The sequence below is a fragment of the Crinia signifera genome, chromosome 1 (genome assembly GCF_055691185.1).
Source record: "Crinia signifera chromosome 1, ASM5569118v1, whole genome shotgun sequence".
NCBI lineage: Eukaryota > Metazoa > Chordata > Amphibia > Anura > Myobatrachidae > Crinia > Crinia signifera.
Genome location: NC_139217.1, coordinates 39,708,130 through 39,730,686, shown reverse-complemented (window position 1 = coordinate 39,730,686; position 22,557 = coordinate 39,708,130).

Genomic DNA, 22,557 nt, shown 5'->3' with positions numbered 1-22,557 from the left:
GGCTTCTTTCGCTGAGCATTTAAGGCATTCGCCTGTTTCCTCAGGTACTATGTCTTTGAGCTTGTGACACGTGCTCTATGAAGGAGTTTTAGATGCATCTCCTGCAGAGGCAGAATTGAAGTACTTAAAAATCTTCTGGTTATGTTTCATTAGTGTGTGTTCTCCAGGCAGGTCAGGGATGTCCCTTTGCCATGCCAAGCCCTGGAATATTAGACTGAGTCACTGTCATACAATAATACCATAGCCTAAAGGTGCGATTGTGAGACATAAGTAGCAGGGAATGCAGCGGGTCATATGTAGCATTTGGCGGCATTGCAGCCGGCAGAGTTTGTATGAAGTGTCGCATCTGTAAATACATATAGAATTGGCCATTTGTAATAGGGAATTTTTCTTTCATGAAAGTGAAGCAAATCACCCCCACCACCACCGGGGTCGAAAACATCACAAATAGAGCTGATACCAACATCATGTGTTAAATGTTGAATTATGAAGCCCTGGGATAAATTGGGGGTCTCCCTAAAAAGTGGTAAAAGAAGAGGAGGAAGGGCTTCTCCCCATTTTTTTTATTGGTGCACAACCATGCTAAATATGTGCCTCTAAATAAAATGTTTTCCAATACATGTGGGGGCATCTGCTTTTTTGAGGGGGTATGTAGAAAAGCAATTGGTGAGAAAAGGGAGAATATTTCTAGGTCATAGCTCACAAATGCAGCACGCTTCCACAACCAATCTGTGATATATCTGAATGGAGTGGCAGTGGCGGAACTCCAGGAGTCATCTGCCGCCGGGCGCCAGCCTTAAAGGGGGCACTGGCTCTATTGCCCCCGGTGGTACCCTTTTGTATGCAGCAGCACCCCCCATCACCCCCCCTCCTCCCTAAAGAAGCATAAATCCGTCTCTGAGAGCAGCATGCTTGAAGCTTCCAGCAGCAATGAGCAGCGAACAGGTCCAGCAACCGTGCGGTGTGTGCGTGAGCTGCCTGGTGTCAGCCTCCCGTCACCAGCAGTGATTGAGGGCCCCCGGGGAGAAGCATCCCCACGGCGCCTTCCCCAGACACTGCCATCCAAAGTGTGCAAATATCCTTGCCCCCGACCCCCTTCCGCTCTCTCCCCAGCAGCTCATCTGCCAATGCCTGCGGAAAAGCGCCATGCTACAGCCGCTGCACAGGGCCTGCCGAGGCCGCTACCAAAGCCTGGATCGAAGCCTGGAAGCAGCGAGCAGGACTGATTGAGGCTCTGGGGGCATAACCCAGAAACATGCACCACCATCAGGAGAATCTCGGGAGCAGCAGCTCAGCGAGCCCAAGGACATAGAAGGTACCTTTACCTGATTCCCCCCTCTATCTCTCTCTCTCTGCCTAACCCCCCTCCCACCCAATCCCTCTCTACCAGGCCCCACTGTCACCCATCTCTCTTTGCCTGACCCCCCTCTCTCTCTGCATGACCCTACTGTCACCCATCTCTTTGCCTGACCCCCCTCTCTCTGCCTGACCCCAGTGTCACCCATCTCTCTCTGCCTGACCCCACTGTCACCCATCTCTTTGCCTGACCCCCCTCTCTCTCTGCCTGACCCCACTATCACCCATCTCTTTGCCTGACCCCCCCCTCTCTCTCTCTCTGCCTAACACCCCTCCCACCCAATCCCTCTCTGCCAGGCCCCACTGTCACCAATCTCTCTTTGCATGACCCCCTCTCTCTCTGTCTGACCCCACTTCCATCTCTCTCTGCCTGACTCCACTGTCACCCATCTCTCTTTGCCTGACCCCACTGTCACCCATCTCTCTTTGCCTGACCCCACTGTCACCCATCTCTCTTTGCCTGACCCCCTCTCTTTCTCTGCCTAACCCCCTCAATCCCTCTCTGCCAGGCCCCAATGTCACCCATCTGTCTTTGAATGACCCCCACCTCTCTCTGCCTGACCCCACTGTCAACCATCTCTTTGCCTGACCCCCCTCTCTCTCTGCCTGACCCCACTGTCACCCATCTCTCTTTGCCTGCCCCCCGTTCTCTCTGCCTAACACCCCTCCCACACAATCCCTCTCTGCCAGGCCCCACTGTCACCCATCTCTCTCTGCCTAACCCCCCCACCCAATCCCTCTCTGCCAGGCCCAGAAAGTAAAGTGATATTGAGCGCTGATTTGATAATATAAAACACTGCAGCTGTTACCTAAAGGGGATTCCAAACCCCTTAATAATAACGGAACAAAAAAAAACCCAAGGCCCCACTGTCACCCATCTCTCTTTGCCTGACCCCACTGTCACCCATCTCTCTTTGCCTAACCCCCTCTCTTTTTCTTTCTAACCCCCCTCCCACCCAATCCCTCTCTGCCAGGCCCCACTGTCACCCATCTCTCTTTGAATGACCCCCCTCTCTCTCTGCCAGACCCCACTGTCTCCCATCTTTCTTATCCTGACCCCCCCTCTCTCTCTCTGCCTAACCCCCCTCCCACCCAATCCCTCTCTGCCAGGCCCCACTGTCACCCATCTCTCTTTGCCTGAGTCCACTGTCACCCATCTCTCTTTGCCTGACTACACTGTCACCCATCTCTCTTTGCCCGACCCCCCTCTCTCTCTTTCTGCCTACCCCAATCCACTGTCACCCATCTCTCTCTGCCTGACCCCACTGTCACCCATCTCTCTTTGCCTGACTACACTGTCACCCATCTCTCTTTGCCCGACCCCCCTCTCTCTCTTTCTGCCACCCAATCCCTCTCTGCCAGGCCCCACTGTCACCCATCTCTCTTTGCCTGACCCCCCTCTCTCTTTCTGCCTAACACCCCTCCCATCCAATCCCTCTCTGCCAGGCCCCACTGTCACCCATCTCTCTTTGCATGACCCCACTCCCTCTTTGCATGACCCCACTCCCATCTCTCTCTGCCTGACCCCACTCTCACTCTCTCTCGCGCATAACCCCCTCTCTCTGCACGACCTCCCCTCTCTCTTTGTATCTGACCCCTCTCTCTCTTACACTTAGATCCTCTCACCCCCTTCTTTCTATCTCTGACACCCTCTCTCTTCCTGACACTCTCTCGCTCTCCCTTCTAATTTCCTCAGTTTCCCTGATGCACCCATCTCCCCCTGACATTCTTTCTTTTTCTCTGACACTCTTGTTTCTCTCTTCTCCGTGATTCTCTCTCTCTCTCTCTCGCTTGCTTGCTCTGTCTCTTGCTCCCCCTATTGATCATTGTCCCTCTCTCTAGCTATCTATGGGGGGCACCAACTTTTATCTTGCCTCCGGGGACATGGACAAACTTACGGCACTGTGGAGTAGCCCTACTGTACATGACTGGGTCAGGGGCAGCCAGTCCACCCTCCTGTTTAGCCAATTTCAGCTTATCATAGGCAAACCTAGGTTTTTTACCGGCCCATATTAATCATTTAAAAACTTGTTCCACCTTTAGTCTGATCAGCTTTAGATAACACGATGGGCAACATTTGCAGGAGGTATGTTAGTTTAGGGAATCTGATTAATTTCAAAACTGTTATTCAAGGTGCTCATACACGCACCGATTTTGCTGTGCGTTTTGTGCTAAATCACATCGCATCGCATGCGCTTTGCGTGCGATGCGATCAAAAGACAGTACAAAAAGTATGTACAGCACATACTTTTTGTACTGTGCGATGAGATGCCGCGGGAGAGCACATCTCATCGCATAGCATCGCACCGGGAAAATCGGTGCAAGTATGGGGTTGGGATCATTTGGTCTACAGCATGGTGGTCGACAGTCATTAGGTCGACATGGGAAAATGTCAACATGGTTCTAGGTCAAAAGGTTGTTAGTTCCACATGTCATTAGTTCGACAGGTCATTAGTTCGACAATGTCTATGTCGACAGTCAAAAGGTTTTTCACTGTTTTTTTTACCTGAATGTCAACAGAGTCAACATGGACACAGTTTCAAGTGCACCGCATCCCCTCGCAGTGGATGGTAGGACATGAAATACCGCCTATTGGCACATGTCGGCTCAAAAAACTGTGGAAAACCCCATGTCGACCTTTTGACTGTCGACCTAGACATTGTCGAACTAATGACCTGTCGAACTAACGACCTGTCGAACTAATGGCCCTTTGACCTAGAACCATATCTACCTTTCCTAGATGCATGTCGACCTTTTCCCATGTCAACCTAATGGTGTCGACCTAATGACTGTTGACCATCATGCTATAGACCAAATCACCGCATCCCCATGTATGGGCACCTTCAGCCAATCAAGGATAAGGGGGAATCCTTCCAATTAGAGAGAATCTGTAGGACAGAAGTCACCACAGGTTTAACATTCCGTTCATATATCATTTCTAACTTAGCTGAGATATGTATTCCCAAATACTTCAGCGCTGTTGTCGCAATAGGGAACTGGGATAGGACTGAATGGGAGACAAACACCCTAGTCCCTCCACTAAGCGCAAGTATTTCTGACTTAGCATAATTCACCCTATACCCTGCAAAAGAGCTGAACCCTTCTATTTCTGCCACTATGGCAGGTACCAAAACTGAAGGGATGGAAACGAGCAATAACATATGGTCCGCAAATAGGGTGATTTTACATGGAGTCCTGCCAACTGTGATACCAGTAAAGGAGGGAAGGTTGCTTAAAGCGACCACCAGGGGCTCCAACGCCAAAGCAAACAGCAGTGGTGAAATGGGACAACCCTGGCGGGTACCCCTCTCGATGTTAAATGGGGAAGATAGATATGAGTTACCTAGAATTTTGGTCCTGGGGTTGGAATACAGATTTTGGAGTAATGTAGATGCACAAATTCCAGGGATGCTCCGAACCTCTCTAGGGTAATAAATATATGATCCCAGGTCACCAGGTCAAATGCTTTTTCCATGTCTAAACAACATTAGAGGCATTGGACTCAGAAAGCTCTAACCATTGCCGTATGGTCAGGACCGTACAGATATTAGTAATCAACTGACAACCCCAAATAAATCCGGTTTGAACCAGACGAATCAGGGAAGGCATTATCATCTTTAGTCTATTAGAGATAATTTTGGTGAGCATTTTGTAGTCCGCATTTAGCAACGATATTGAGCAATAGGATGCTGGTAACTTGGGACTCCTCCCTGGTTTAGTAAGTACTTTAATAAGTGCTGAATTATAATAGGAGGGTAATGGTGTACCCGACAAAATGACGTTATACATCCCCTTTAGTGAGTCCGCTATCTTGGGTGACAAGATCTTATAGAATTCGTTGGAGAGGCTGTCTAATTAATTAACTAATTGAACTTCCTCAGTCGTTATGGGGTAGGTTAACGAGGCGACCTTGGATTCAGACATTTGGGGAAGAGATACTTTGGACCAAAACTGTCACTTATTAGATTTGTCAATTGTTTGATTAGAATACAGTTTAGAGTAGAAGGATTTGAGCAGGTCTGTAATCTGCCCATTAGATTTTACCAGATTACCCTGCGGTGTACGCAGTGCTGGTATCACGGTGGTTGGGCACCACCTCTAAGTAATGCGAAAGGAGTCTGCTGGACTTAATACCAAAGTTATAAAACGCTCTATTTTTATGAAAAGTATATCTATATCTATTTTTCATTTTGGTCATAATATTGTCAAATAACATTTTATAAAAGTAGTAAGTTTGTCTCGAGGAGTGGTTGGGTTTCAATGTGAATTTCTGATCAGCATCAGTTAGTTTCGATTAAACCTCTAAATATTCTGAGTTATTTTTTTTATGCAATGATTTACAGTACAAGAAATTTACACCCATAATCACAGGTCTGGCTGCCTACCAAAACAATACAGGGTCATTGAGTTCACGCTCTGCATTATTATGTTTGTAATCCATCCACGCGTCCTCGAGCATATTCCTGAATTTAAGGGAGTTAGCCAGATGTGAGGAAAATCTCCACTGGCGCACAGGGCCTTTGTCCACATGTATCTATCACAACTGCCGGCCTGTATACCCACATCTGCCGGCCTGTATACATCAGGATAAGTGGATGGCCTCCATTTTAGCATCGCTAATTCTGGAAAACATACTAGGAACAGAGACCATTCCATAGTCTAACCTGGAGAGAGTGCTATGATCAACGGAGAGACACGAGTAGTCCCTCTCCAGCAGGTGGCAAGCTCTCCACACATCTACTACATGTATTTACTTTAGTAACTCATTCCCAAACTAGGTAACCTTGTCCCTCAAGCATGAGGGGTATTTTGGTCCATTGTGTTGAAAGCCACCAGATTAAAGTCTCCGCCAAGGATCGGTGGGGGCCTGAATGACAAGATAGCTTTGTCAAAATAGTAAGGAAAAAATCTCATGAGTACATGGTAGGTGCGTATATTTATTATTATTTATTTACAGTTTCTTATGTAGAGCAGCAGATTCCGCTTGAAAGTTTGGAGGCTAGTGGAGAGTCTTATTGTGCATGGAAGGGCATTCCATGGGGTGGGAGCAGCCCGATGAAAGTCCTGTAATAGTGAATGGGAGCTAGTGATCTGTGCAGAAGAGAGACGCAGATCTTGTGCAGAGCGGAGTGGTCGTGATGGGAGATATTTTGTGATAAGTAAAGAGATATAAGCTGGTGCAGTATGGTTAATAGCTTTATATGTGAGTAGAAGTATTTTATAATGAATACGGTAAAATACAGGCAACCAATGGAGGGACTGGCAGAGCGGATCAGCAAACGATGAGCATCTTGTTAGGAAGATCAGCCTAGCAGCAGCATATAAAATGGATTACAGTGACATGAGTCTGTTCTTGTTAAGACCAGTTATGAGACTATTTCAATAATCAATGTGGGATACAATGAGTGCATGGATACGAGATTTAGTAGTGTCATGTGTGAGGTCGTATTTTATGTTAGATTTTTAGATGCATGTAACATGATTTGGAGACAGATTGAATGTGGGGAACAAAGGACAGTTCAGAGTCCAGGATGATCCCTAGGCAATGAGCTTGTGGGTAGGGTAGATTATAGAGTTGTCAACAGTTATGGAGATGTCAGGGTCAGGGCCGGTGCAAGGCACCGGAGCGCCCCAGGCGAGTCGGGGTGGGGGCGCCCCGGTGCCGGGGGGGGGGGGGGGGTGGGTGGTACCTGTCCTGCGGCGCTGTGTTTTTAAATCTGGCGGCGGAGGCAGCGGGGGTCCCTGCAGTCCATTAGAAATCACGAGCGCTATCCGCCGGGCTATGCGGAAGCGCTTCTAGTGTGAAAACACTGGCAGCACGCTGATTGGCTGAGATCAGCGTGCGCCGTGCTGCCAGAGTTTTCACACTAGAAGCGCTTCCGCATAGCCCGGCGGATAGCGCTTGTGATTTCTAATGGACTGCAGGGACCCCCGCTGCCTCCGCCGCCAGATTTAAATACACAGCGCCGTAGGACAGGTACCCGGGCGGCACAAAATGCCGCCCTCCAGTGGCCGGCGCCCTAGGCAAATGCCTAGATTTGCCTAGTGGTGGCGCCGGCCCTGGTCAGGGTAGTAACTGTTCTAGGCTGGTGGGTATATGAAATAATTCCATTTTGGAAATATTGAGCTTGAGATGGCAGAGAGGCATTAGGAGACTCTGCCCAAGACCACTGATGACAACACTGGGGTTGATAGATAGATTTGCATCTAGTACGCATACAAGTGATACTGAAATCCGAAAGAGCTGATGAGTTTGCCAAGAGATGAGGTATAGATTGAGAAAAGCAGAGGACCTAAGACTGAGCCTTGTGGAACTCCAACTGACAGAGGTAGTGAAGTGGAGTCAGAGAAGCGAACACGGAAAGAGCGATCAGATAGGTAAGATGTGAACCAGGAAAGGGCTGTATTAGCACAGAAGATAGTTTTAATGACTTGTGCAGGTATAGGATCAAGAGGAGAGGTAGCGGAGTAGGAGGATAGGAAGAGTGTGGATACTTCATTTTATTTGTGGGATCAAAAGTACCAGAGGGTTCATGTGGGGAAGAAAGTGGGTTAGAGGTTGTGAAAGAGCATACTATTTCATCTCTGATGTTATTTATCTTGTCCTGAAAGTGGGAGGCAAGTTCTTGTGCACTGATGGTAGCCGGTGGTGGAGGAGGGGGAGGGTGCAGAAGAGACTTAAATTTGTTAAAAGTGGCATGAGAAGAGATGATAGATTAGAAATACATTTATATGGCAGTGTCCAAAGCATTGCAGTAGGAGTAGTAGATAGGCTTATATGTGAGGAAATCAGTCAGATTACGAGATTTACACCATTGGCGTTCTACTTTATTTGACAGATTTCATAGTTATCTTGTTATTTAGGAGTGCCACGGTTGGCATCTAAGCCTGCGTGAGGTGTAATGGGTAGCTGGAGCCGCTTCATCAAGGGCTGTTTCAAGAGTCTGGTACAGGTAGGAAACAGCAGAGTCAGGAGAGGTAAATATAGAAATTAGTGAGAACTGTTGTTGCAGAGAGGTGGAAAGTTGTGGAAAATTAATAGCATTAGTATTTCTGCCGGTTAGAGTAGACTTGCTTCCACTCCCTTCCCTCTTTCTGATCACAATCTCATTACCCTCTCGCTGTACTCCGTTACCCCAAGCTCACTGACAGACAGCATGCTAGGCCCCCGGGCCATACCAAGCTCCCGGGCCCCATAGCAGTTGCATGCCCTGCACCCTCTATAGTTACGCCATTGAGCTCAAGATTCTAAGTGAAGGATGGAAATCTAGGTGCAAACAATCAGGATTCATCCTCATGCAGACACATAGTAACATATTAACATAGTAATTAAGGCTGAACAAATACATTAGTCCTTCAAGTTCAACCTATCTAACTTGAAACTACTGACCTGAGTAAGAGGGCCACGTAGAGGGCCAATAAATCTTGGAGCCAAATTATTAGATCTTTGATTTGAGAACCTTTAATTATCTCCAACTTTGAGGCAAACATTATTTTATGTTTATTAACTGAACCTTTCATAGGATTAAGAGGAATGGGAATGTAAAAATATATAGTTCCTTTATTGGAGTCATCATTTTATTACATGTGAGCAGGGTCGTTTCTAGAGGCGGACAAGCCGTGCAGCAGCCCGGGGCGCCGCACGGCTTGTCCGCCTCTGTTAACAGCTAGGGCGCCCGGCAGCTCCCCCCAACGCTGCTGCCGCCACCTCAATTCCTCCCCCTCTCCCCGGCCGCCTCGACAAGATCAGGCGCTCACTCACTGATTTCCCAGGGGAGGGGAGAGGAGCGGAGCGCATCTTGCGTCTCTCCTTCCCCTCGCTCACTGGGGCCTGGCTGTCAGCCAATCAGAGAGCGCTCGCGGGCCGGCAGCCAATCAGGAGCCAGCCCGCGAGGCATGAATGGCTGGCGACTCAGGGACAAGGGGAAGGAGAGACGCACGATGCGCTCCCCTCCCATGGAAAGAAGAAGCAGCATCAGCAGCACCACCACCAACACCAACATCAGGCAACGGCGGGGGACTGGAGGGGGAGACCCAGGGCCACAGTAAGTTGTGGCACTTTGGGGGCATATGTGTGGCACTGTGGGGGCATATGTATGGCCCTGTAGGGGCATATCTGTGGCACTGTAGGGGCATATGTAAAGCCCAGTAGGGGCATATCTGTGGCACTGTGGGGGCATATCTGGCACTGTAGGGGCATATGTGTGGCACTGTGAAGACATATCTGTGTCACTGTGGGGGCATATTTGGCATTGTGGGGGTATATCTGTAGCACTGTGGGGGCATATCTGTGGCACTATGGGGGCATATCTGGCACTGTAGGGGCATATGTGTGGCACTGTGAAGGCATATCTGTGACACATTTTTATTTCTTTGCCCTGGGAGCTAAATTGTCTAGAAACGGCCCTGCATGAATATACTGTGATTATGATAACGCATCAGTACACTTTATTCACTGAAACGTTGGATGGATCACGTGCAGTATACGGTCATTTTTACTTTATTGAAGTTATTGGAATTCTTCAAGACTCATAAGTCTCATATATCATTTGTTTCCTTATTGTGTCTTATGCTTATACGACACTAAACTGGACACAATGGCTATTTATTTACAGTTTCTTAATAGCGCAACAGATTCCGTTACAGTTTCTTATATAGCGCAGCAGATTCCGTTGTGCTTTATAATAGTAGACAGTGATAAAACAAACTGGGTAACAACAGACAGACTTGGAGGTTAGAGGGTCCTGCGTGTAGAACTTAAATATGATAGGCTTGCCTGAAGAGGTGAGTTAATGTATGATAGGCTATGATATAATATTTTTTAATGTCAATAATAATAATCATAATAACAACAACAACAATCCCAGCTCTGTCTCTTCAGTTGCTAATAGAAAAGCATTCATATCTGCATTGCCTGTACTTGTCTGCTATTACAGTATGTCTGAGCAAAAATTATAACCTAACAAAATAAGAATTAAGCTCCTATTACAGGATATTAGGTAATATTATTTACCTAATAAATAATATTACCTAATGCACATAATATCTTTTCTGTCCCTCTCTGGTCTCATCAATATATTGTAGCATTTAGGGAAAAATATACAGCCCAATATCCCAACACATGAGGCTAATATAGCAAACACCTCTACAATGATGATCTGTTTCCCCTTACTGCTCAGATAGGCCGGGATGGCACAGACCCACACACTGCAGAACACCAGCATGCTGAATGTGATGTACTTGGCCTCATTATAGATGTCAGGTAATGTCCTCACCATGAAAGCCAGAACAAAGCTCACAGCTGCCAGGAATCCCAGGTAACCCAACATGAAATAAAAGGCCATCACAGAACCCTCATTACATTGGATGATGATAGTCCCAGGATATGTGTCCATGTTATATTCTAGATACGGAGGAGAAACTGACAACCAGATGACACCATTCAATACCTGGAAAGAGGAGCAGATCACAACTAAGGAATTTGGTAGTTTGACTCCCACCCATTTCCTCCAGTGGCTTCCTGGTCTTGTGGCCTTAAAAGCGATGCAAACTGTGATAGTCTTGGCCAGGACTGAGGACACAGCGACAGTAAATATGATTCCAAAGCAGATCTGCCGCAGCATGCAGGTTATATCCACTGGGCGACCAAGGAAGAGAAATACACAGAGTAAACACAGCTCTAGAGAGATGAGGAGAACAAAGCTGAGATTCCGGTTATTGGCTCTGACAATCTGGCTGTTCCGGTAGGAGATAAATATTCCAATTATGAAGACAATTCCAACAGAAAATAACAGAGCAACCACAGAAAACCCAGAAGATATTATGTCCGTTTCATATGATAGAAACTCTTCAGTTTTGGCAATACATTGGTTTTTTGCTTGGTTCATCCATTCAGTCTTTGCACATTTCACACAATTGTCACCTATGGGAAAAAAGTGACAAAAATATTTATCAGTTACGTTTGTCTAATTCTCTTGATACGTTTACAAAGAGATAGATGTTCTATTGAAGATGGGATGTTGTTGCCCATATCAACCAATCCGATTCTACTTCCTATTCATTGGGCACCTTCTAGAAAATGATAGCTAGAATCTGATTTGTTGCTATTGTTACATTCCATTTTTAGTAGAGCTCCCATTTTAGTAAATTTACCGATCTCCTTTTCTGTCTTTCTCTCTCTTTCTCTAATTTTCATATACATCTTACTTCATGCCTCTACTGTCCTTCTTCCTTCATTTACATATTATATGTTACACATCAATTCTTTTTGTAGCAAAATAAATTTAAAAAGTGCAGATTATTTAAAAAAAAAAGTTAAGTTGTTACAACATTTCCTGAAAAATGTCTCTATGGCTGGAGCCAAAATGCCTACATTAAATAAGCTTCCTGTGGCTTGGCGAGTCTATACAAGAGATCTCACCAATCACTGATAGCCAATAACTAAATAAAAGCTGATTATTAAATAAAACGACAGCTATCATATTGATGATCTGATAAACACAGCACTTATGGTCATTATATAATCATCATCATCATAAATGACACAATATTATTAACAGCTTTGCCGCAAATAATGAGCGGGAATCCTCATCTGCATAGACATTATAACAGCAGATAATGATTCTCACTCATCGTCCATGTTGAGTGGGATCCTGATTCCAGAGATGTAAATAGCTACCCCACAAATCCATGCACTGGAGTAATTTTGGATGCTGAAGGGGATTTGTATTTAAACTATTGGTTTTGTGTCCAAACCTGAACCCAAGCTTCTGTTCCCATGGACCTGACAAAGAACACTACTTAACAACTTTTTTAGCTTTTGCAGATTCTATAATTCAAAGCAACATGGACATTGTGACCACCAGGTTCCAAGTGTCATTTATTCTGTAGTTAGAAATAAAGATCATGTCAGACTCTACTATGCGCTGACACATTGGGTCATGTCCCATAATGTTGTGACTAAGTAAAGCAGCTTCTTTATCAAGTCTAGGTCTAAGTAAACTAGTGCACAGCTTGTCTTTTTAAATACAGAAATAACTTGGTTCTCAATCCAAACCAAGCATGCTACAAATATAAAAAACCCCAGAAAAAAACAGAAGAAAAGTCTAAAACATCCACCACACTTGCCTAAATAGAGGGCATTGTCCAACCAACAGCTGTCACCAGGGCTATTTTTCAGCAGGCTCCAGCAGGAACTGAGGCCCTTATTCTAGTTCACTCTTTCTGACAAAATATTTCTTAGATGGACAAAACCATGTGCACTGCAGGTGAGGCAGGTGTTACTTGTGCAGAGATAAGATTTGGGTGGGGTTTTACACCTGCCTCACCTGCAGTGCACATGGTTTTGTCCATCTAAGAAATATTTTGTCAGAAAGAGTGAACTAGAATAAGGGCCTCAGTTCCTGCTGGAGCCTGCTGAAAAATAGCCCTGGCTGTCACACAGTATAGATGTTTTTTTTATAAGCTCTTGGTTAACTTATCTACAAGAGTTTCACTCTTCTCTGTTCAACACAACACGTGTTTCGCACTGTTTTGCTCAATTTGAATACCTAATATTATTGGCTAGATCATATCATAACCTTTTAGAATGGCTGTACTTGCAAAACAAAATAGTAGAATAATGTACAACTACAGTACCATTGGATATTTCTCCTTCAGAACACTGCACACAGTCATAGCAACAAGAATGGAATCCTCCCTTTGGAGCTGGTGTAAATCCATAAAGACATTTTTCAGAACATTGACCTTGGGGCATCTGTTTAAAAAAAAACAACAACAACAACAACAACAACCCAAGATACACACAATAATTAGAAGCAAACCCTATACAGCCAAAGGGACAAAATAAAGTGCCTTTTAGGAATTAAATACATTCATGCATTAACAATACTTGCTATCCACTGACATGTGGATTTGCAAACTCTCTCGTATACCAAATCATGTTGAATTAAATTAGACATCTTCAGTTTAATAATTGTACCACTTTTCTTTTATATCTAATCACTAAAATACCATCTGTGTGTACATGTATGTTTGTATGTATGATTTTAACCCCTTTATATTCACTGACGCCTCTCATTATATATTATAAGGGAGTTTTATAGTATAATATAGTTTTAAATATTAAAAGTTACATTTTTTTTGTATACTTTGTGTCCAGTGCGTCTCAAACAACAGTCCCTTTTCTCTCTTGTTGATGCTATGTTCAAAACCATTGACTGTTGGGAACTGCACCCCCATTAACCAATGAACAATTATGGGGAACCGATCTAGAAATCAGTAATACATTTTAGTGTGCAGGCATACTTCCAGCTCTGCTAAGGAGCAACCTATCTATAAAAAATTACACACATAAGATCTATCATGAGTCTGGGAAGCTGCTGGGGAAATTGTGACACAATCCGGATCCCATAACAATGGAAGAGAAAAAAGGTGAATCAGTTTGACTGGGATGCACTCCTGTTCCACAGTAATAAAATATTATTTTTACCTATAAAAGGTGTATACTTTATTTGTTGACGTATTTGATTATTTTTAGAAGTTTTATTTATTAAACTTTATTAAGAGCTAGTAGGTCATCATTCTGTAATGGTGCTGGATAATACAGTTTGTCAATGATATGAGACCTTAAGGTAAGTAGCGAAAATATTAAAACAAGATATAGATTTAAAGAGAAAAAGAAATTTTAAAGATTAAAAATCACTCTGTGAATATTGTAGCTTGAATATACTTATCTAGTTACTGCTTAAATTCCACAGAGTGATAGTGGATTAATGCAGTGCCTGTGTAGGGTGTTTGATTAACACGGTGATATTCTCACTGTCTGTTGTCTAATCAAAGCAATGTATTGCCCTCTGCGTATATATTCCTCAAATGGGGTTGATTCTGCCCACGATAGTTCTATCTGAACCACTGCATATGGTGCAGATGTATAATCCGTACGGACAGGTTTGTCCTACACTAGTACTAGTGCTCACAATCTGTCAGGCAGAGTCACTGGTAATTGTCAAAGGGTGTGCACTCAATTAGTGCCGTGCACACTGTGCGATCTTCCAATTGGATCTATGCTGATCCTATAAGGTGCTCTACATACAATTCATGTGGCACATATACGTGGGTCGTACACACTGTGCAATCTTACGATTGGATCTGTAATGATCCTGTACTTCTGAGCTTAAATAGCTGATGTGCTTTATGGTGCACTACATACAGTTCATGTGGCACGTATACATAGGTAGGAACAGTACTGATGGTATGTTATGCACAGTTTAATGAATCACGTGTTCACATACATGCATTTCTTTATTGGGCAAGATCACTGGTAGGCTGCCAGTACGAATGTGTGATCTCTGAATGTCATACACACTATGCAATCCTCAGGTTGGATCTACACTAGCATTGTGTTTTTGTGCTAAAATAGCTACTGCATTTTATAATGCGCTGTTAACAAGTTAATATATCACATATACATCAATGAAAGCAAATGCCAGTGGTGTACTGCACACAGTGAGTCACTGTTAACTGCCAAGATGGATCTTCAATCACTGATTGCCATACACACTGTGCAATCCTAAGATTGGATCAACACTCGCACTGTGCTTCTATGTTTTGATAACTCATACGCTTTCTGATGCGCTATTAACGAGTTCTGATATCACATATACAAGAGTGAAAGCCAATACCAGTGACGTATTTGACAGGCTTAAATGGATTATATGTGCACAGCAAAACAGTTCTCTAACGGGCACAGTTACTGGTAGCTGTCGCAATAAATGTGCAAACACTGATTGCCCTACACACTGTGCAATCCTAAGATTGTATCCCCACTGGTGTTGCGCTTCTGTGTTTTAAATAACCAATGCGCTATTAAGGGTTAGTATAACATATATATGTGAATGGAACTTGTGTCAGATCGTATACACTAGATTCTATGCCAGGATCTCCTTTACTATTGACAGTGATCCATTGCCTGTGTAGGGTGTTTGATTAACACGGTGATATTCTCACTGTCTGTTGTCTAATCAAAGCAATGTGTTGCCCTCTGCGTATATATTCCTCAAATGGGGTTGATTCTGCCCACGATAGTTCTATCTGAACCACTGCATATGGTGCAGATGTATAATCCGTACGGACAGGTTTGTCCTACACTTGTACTAGTGCTCACAATCTGTCAGGCAGAGTCACTGGTAATTATCAAAAGGTGTGCACTCAATTAGTGCCGTGCACACTGTGCGATCTTCCAATTGGATCTATGCTGATCCTATAAGGTGCTCTACATACAATTCATGTGGCACATATACGTGGGTCGTACACACTGTGCAATCTTCCGATTGGATCTGTAATGATCCTTTACTTCTGAGCTTAAATAGCTGATGTGCTTTATGGTGCACTACATACAGTTCATGTGGCACGTATACATAGGTAGGAACAGTATTGATGGTATGTTGTACACAGTTTAATGAATCACGTGTTCACATACATGCATTACTTTATTGGGCAAGATCACTGGTAGGCTGCCAGTACGAATGTGTGATCGCTGGATGTCATACACACTATGCAATCCTCAAGTTGGATCTACACTAGCATTGTGTTTTTGTGCTAAAATAGCTACTGCATTTTGCAATGGGCTGTTGACAAGTTGATATATCACATATACATCAATGAAAGCAAATGCCAGTGGTATACTGCACACAGTGAGTCACTGTTAACTGCCAAGATGGGTCTTCAATCACTGATTGCCATACACACTGTGCAATCCTAAGATTGGATCAACACTCGCACTGTGCTTCTATGTTTTGATAACTCATACGCTTTCTGATGCGCTATTAACGAGTTCTGATATCACATATACAAGAGTGAAAGCCAATACCAGTGACGTATTTGACAGGCTTAAATGGATTATATGTGCACAGCAAAACAGTTCTCTAACAGGCACAGTTACTGGTAGATGTCGCAATAAATGTGCAAACACTGATTGCCCTACACACTGTGCAATCCTAAGATTGTATCCCCACTAGTGTTGCGCTTCTGTGTTTTAAATAACCAATGCGCTATTAAGGGTTAGTATAGCATATATATGTGAATGGAACTTGTATCAGATCGTATACACTAGATTCTATGCCAGGATCTCCTTCACTGTTGACAGTGATCACTGAGTGTACACGTGCTGCTAGCGCTGTCAGAACATGACACTATGCGCTGCTGTACACGAGTAATGATTGTGGCTATACGCCAGTGTGGGCAAGGACGCTCACTCTCCTATTAACGCCTGTTGCCAGGGATGTAATCCCCTTGGCCGGCGTGTGCTGCTGCGCCTCAGCGCTACTCGCACAGGAGCTGCTGAGCTAACTAAACAGAGGTATTTTTACATGAGACAAACAGACATTACATAATTTAACAGGCTAAATTGCTACAATTTCACAGAGGAGGGCTGCCAATGCGCATTTCGCTAGGTAGCTTTTTCAAGGCTATCACCTAAGTACCTGGCCCCCCCTGGATTGGTGATATTTATGGGATCAGTCTAAAATGGGCGTATTTTGCTTGGAGCCAATGGTAGTCCGTTTTTTCACTATTCAAAGTGGACTTTGGCATTCTAATTGGTTGCTTGAGCTTCCCAGGGAATGGGGGAGGGTTTGTCTGATCCATCATAGAATGTGAGAGAAGTCACATTGCATCATTTCTATACAGATATGGCAACACATTGTACAATGTTATTGCAAATTGTTGCATGGTAGAAGTAACACATTACCAATGTGTCACTATTAAATATATGGTAATTAAGGTTACCTGGTTTGTTAACTGCAATTAATAAATGCAAATGGTGATGCTGCCACTGTACTGTTGTCGCTTGTTTATATATATTATTTTGTTATATATTATTTTACCATGTTCATCCCTAATTATATTAAGACTCCACTGGGTCCTATTATAAATTCATAAATGCACTGATATGTTATGTGCATGTTGTGGACTGTGTGTGGTGAAAACTATGCTGTTGCTGAGCGTGGAATGTTCAGGCATAAATAAATAAAAAAATGTAAAAAATATGACACACGAGTGGTGAGACACACTAAAAATAAAATAAAATAAAAGTGATAGATAAAAAAATGTGCTGGTGACAATGCCTATTAAATTAGTTGTGCATGTACAGGGATTAATATTGATTACCCTGGAAATGAAATTCCTAAAGAAGTTTTTTAGGGAAAAGATAATTGTGACAATTGCTCTGAATAAATAATTAAAAAGTGTTAGGTGTTATACTGAGATGAGTTTACCCACGGTGCTGATGAGGCCAACAGTGATTTGACCTTAATGTTGGTGCTGGTTGTGAGAGTATTAAGTGACCAAAATTATACTACACAATAACGTGTCTGTGAGAGTCTGTGGTATTGAATAAAGAAATATTGGAACAGTATGATGATATTTTACTGTGCTGATCCATCCCTCTATTGGGTCCCAATTGGTGTACAGTGTCTGAATAATTGGTGGAGTACCATGATGTGGAGAATACTGTTATATGACAACTCGTGGTGTTTTTGATTAGTCCGGGAGAACATGTGTAGAAGTAATGGGTATAGTAATCACGAACATAGTACACCGGCATGATACATTTGTTGTACTAATTGCTGGATATTTAAGGGCAGTGGGGATACTGGCCTTTGAGAATTAAAAGACATGTAAAGGTGTGTGACTGTGCTTTTTCAGGGGGTCCCAAGGGTGGCCTCCACCTCCAGCACAGTACACAAATTTTTATTTTACAGATAAGCAGAGTAATGGATTTCTTCATTCAGACCATGTGGTTTGAGGCTATCCATTAGAAAGATGTATCTGGATTCTTTCTTCAGAAGTTCGAGTGTAATGTCCCCACCTCTGATACCCAGTGTAATTCTCTCCAAGGCAATGGCCTTCAGACCTTTGGGGTTACTTTGATGGTACTTCCTGAAGTGCCTCGCCACACTGGTGATTTTTTTCATTTTTTCCCAATCTTTCTCTGCATTTTTAATGTTTCCTACATGTTCCAGGATTCTTTTTTTCCACGATCTCTTGGTCATTCCTATGTACTTTTGTTCGCAAGGGCATATTAAACAGTAGATCACTCCCATGGATTCACAATTGATGAAGTCCTTGATCTTTATGACCTGGTCGTATCTGTTCTTCATTTCTTTAGTGTTGGATACATATTCACAGGCCTTGCATCTGCCGCATTTGTAGCAGCCTACTGTGGCGGGTGTCTTCTTCAATTTTCGCGTGAAGTGACTTTTTGTTAATTGGTTCCTCAAATTGGGTGATCTCCTCCAGCTACTTTGAATGCGATCCCCAATGCTGTTTTTGAGATCTTCATCCGTAGTGAGGATGTGTTGGTGTCTTGCTAGGATCTTATTTATTTCTTTCCAGTCCGTGCAGTACGTGCTAATGAATCTGGGGATGGAGTCATCACTCTTTTTGGCCTTGGGTGTGAGTAGTGTCCTCCTTGGCATCTTCTTGGCTGCTCCGTATGCCTGTTTTAGTAACTTGTTACTGTATCCCCGAGACAGCAGTCTCTGTCTCAGTTCTTTAGCTCTCTGCTCAAATGTATCGTCTTCCGAACAGTTACGTCTTAGACGTATGTATTCCCCCTTAGGTATTCCTCTGAGGGTTGCTGGAAAGTGTGAGCTGGTTTCATGTAGTATACTGTTAGTTGCAGTGGCCTTGCGAAATATGTCAGTTGTCAACTTGTTTTCGTCTGTTTTTCTTATTTTTAGGTCCAGAAAGGTGATTTCTTCATTGCTGATGCAGGAGGTAAGTTTTAAATTCAGTGTGTTGGTGTTGAGGTTGTTAATCATTTCTTTGAGTAGGTCCATGCTCCCTTCCCATACAATTAAGATATCGTCTATGAATCTGTACCAGCCTACTACACAGTTGGTATATCTCTCATTTTCAGCTCTAAAAACCCACTCCTTCTCCCACCAGCCAAGGTATATGTTGGCATACGTCGGGGCACAGGTACTACCCATTGCAGTCCCACGGACCTGCAGGTAGTACCTGTCATCGAAAGTGAAGCAATTGTGGGTGAGGACAAATTCTAGTAGCTCCAGTGCAAATTCATCTATTTCCTCAAATTTTCTCATTCTGAGGAAATATTCGGTGGCTTGGATACCTCTCTCATGGCTGATACTCGTGTACAGTGATTCTACGTCGAGTGTACAAAGCAATGTATTTTCCAGGACATGCACATCCTCTAGCTTCCTGAGGATGTCCATAGAGTCTCTGATGTAAGATGGTAATTCTACCACAAATCTCCTCAAATGGTGGTCTACAAATGTGGATGCTCTTTCTGTTAGGTTGGATATTCCTGAAATAATTGGCCTTCCTGATGGGTTATTTCTGTTTTTGTGGATTTTGGGTAGCATATAAAAGGTAGCCATTTTCGGGTTAGTGACCCCTAAATATTCCATTTCAGTCTTGGAGATGGTACCTTTATCATATGCAGTTTTTATCATCCTTTCATATTGCTTCAGGAAGTTGGCAGTTGGGTTGAAGATGAGTCTTTTATATGTTGTGGTGTCCAACAGCTGCCGATTCGCCTCTTTCAGGTAGAGCTCCTTATCCCACAGCACAATATTACCCCCCTTGTCGGATGATTTGAAAATCGTGTCTTCCCAAGTTTGCATCTCCCTCAGAGCTAATTGTTCTTCTCTGCTGATGTTATTACAGCACTTGGATTGTTTGTTATGTAATAATTTGTCAAGGTCCCTTGACACCAATTCCGTGAAGATGTGTACTTGAGGGCAGATTTTTGCATCGGGGGTAAATGTTGATTTTTTCTTAAGGGGTTTTAGATTAAGATTATACGGTTCTTCACTATCCTCTCGCTCTGCTTCCAGATCTTCCAGTATTTTTAGGATTCGTTCATCCTCTTCTGTGAAGCTATTGGAGGTTGGTTCACTATCTCCCTCCTGTTCCTTTTTGGTAAATAGTTTTTTCAGGAGTAGTTTTCTAGCGTATAAATGAACATCTTTTTCAACCGTAAATCTATCCATATGGTGGTCTGGTGAGAAGCTAAGTCCCTTAGAAAGGACACTGATTTGTGAGTCTGTGAGGATTCTTTTAGTGAGGTTAATGATTTGTAATTCGTCCTTACTTAATATCTCTTTGCTTGACGTCTGTTTCTCTGCGGGTATCTCTCCCACTCTCTTCTCTCTCTTTTCCTTATGTTTCTTCCCTCCTCTTCGGATTTTCTTAGGCTTTCTGGACCTCGATCCCCCTCTCGGGCTGTGCCCTGTCCTAAAAAACGGGCCCTTTGCCATTTGTTGGATGAGGCCAGATTGAGTTCTTCTCCATCTGAGGATTCAACCTCTGAGGTGCTGATATTAAAGGAGTTATCAGGATCTTTCCGTTTCTGCCTAATATTCCATTTGTATACCGTGTTTTGGGTATAGTCCCCTTTATCTCTGTGAAATTTTGATCTTTTCCTTTCCAAAATAGTTTTTTCAAATCTATCCAGATCTTCCTTGTATTTGCTATACATCTTTTGGAATTCTTCCTCTTTTTCAGACGATTTGAGTTTTTCACTGATTTTATCAATTTCCACCGTGTACTTCTCTAAATTCCTTGTGTCGTGTTTTATAAGAATCTCTATGCATTCTTTGGAACATTTGAGGAGGACTGTCTCCCATTCTTTCCTCAGATCTTCATCCAATTCGAAGGATGGGAATAGTTTGGGTCTCAGTCCTCTCGGTGTCATGTCAAATTTAAGATAATTCTCAAAGGTCACCTTATTCCAATGTGCCTTCGTTTGTTTGTATAGTAGATTCTTTAAATTGGTTAAATCTGTACTCCAGTGATTGTCCTGGATCATTGGTTGGTTATCCCCAAACAAACTACCTGATGCATCATTCCATCTCTCCCTTCTGTTCCCCAGCTCTTGGCTAAGACTGAAATTGCTCATAATGATGAGGGTAGGTACTTTGTCAGAATAGGACCTACTAAAAAGTAGGGAATTGATTTCGTTTTAGTTTCTTGTGCAATGATGCACTGTTCGCGTTATGTGCAGGGTCTGGAGTCGAGTGGTATTATCACTCTTAAGTAAATGCGAGAAGAGAAGGAGTGGAGAGACCCGCACCATAAGGTGCTTTTGAAGCAATGTATGGTATCGTGGAATAATTGTGCTTATATTCGCTGGAAATTTTTATAAATATCTTCCCTGGCAATTTAGGGTGCTGATCCCCTGATTCAAAAGTGAGCAATAACAATGGAAGAGAAAAAAGGTGAATCAGTTTGACTGGGATGCACTCCTGTTCCACAGTAATAAAATATTATTTTTACCTATAAAAGGTGTATACTTTATTTGTTGACGTATTTGATTATTTTTAGAAGTTTTATTTATTAAACTTTATTAAGAGCTAGTAGGTCATCATTCTGTAATGGTGCTGGATAATACAGTTTGTCAATGATATGAGACCTTAAGGTAAGTAGCGAAAATATTAAAACAAGATATAGATTTAAAGAGAAAAAGAAATTTTAAAGATTAAAAATCACTCTGTGAATATTGTAGCTTGAATATACTTATCTAGTTACTGCTTAAATTCCACAGTGTGATAGTGGATTAATGCAGTGCCTGTGTAGGGTGTTTGATTAACACGGTGATATTCTCACTGTCTGTTGTCTAATCAAAGCAATGTATTGCCCTCTGCGTATATATTCCTCAAATGGGGTTGATTCTGCCCACGATAGTTCTATCTGAACCACTGCATATGGTGCAGATGTATAATCCGTACGGACAGGTTTGTCCTACACTAGTACTAGTGCTCACAATCTGTCAGGCAGAGTCACTAAACAATCCGGATCCCAAGCTGCTCATTCTGATGTATGGGCAGGTTAACACTCTGTAACACTTTTTTCCCCTCACTCAGATCATCACGATGCCATGAAATAAATCTAAATCTACTAATTTTTTTGGGACCGCTGGCCTTTTGTAGGGTGATTGAAAGGTGTCTAGTGGTGGTAACGGCCCATTTTGTGGGAGTTTTATGGGAAATGCTAGACATGACCAAAAACACGTCAGCAGTGTCTGGGAAAAAAAGTATTTTAGTGGTGGTTGTGTAACATCAGCTCCAGGCCGAAAATACCTGTTTTCATCGCAGCTGCCCTGTAAGTCCTTGGCTACTAGCCTGCGATGACGGGTGCCCAGTGTAAATATAATTTGATGATGAGCCTCTTTTG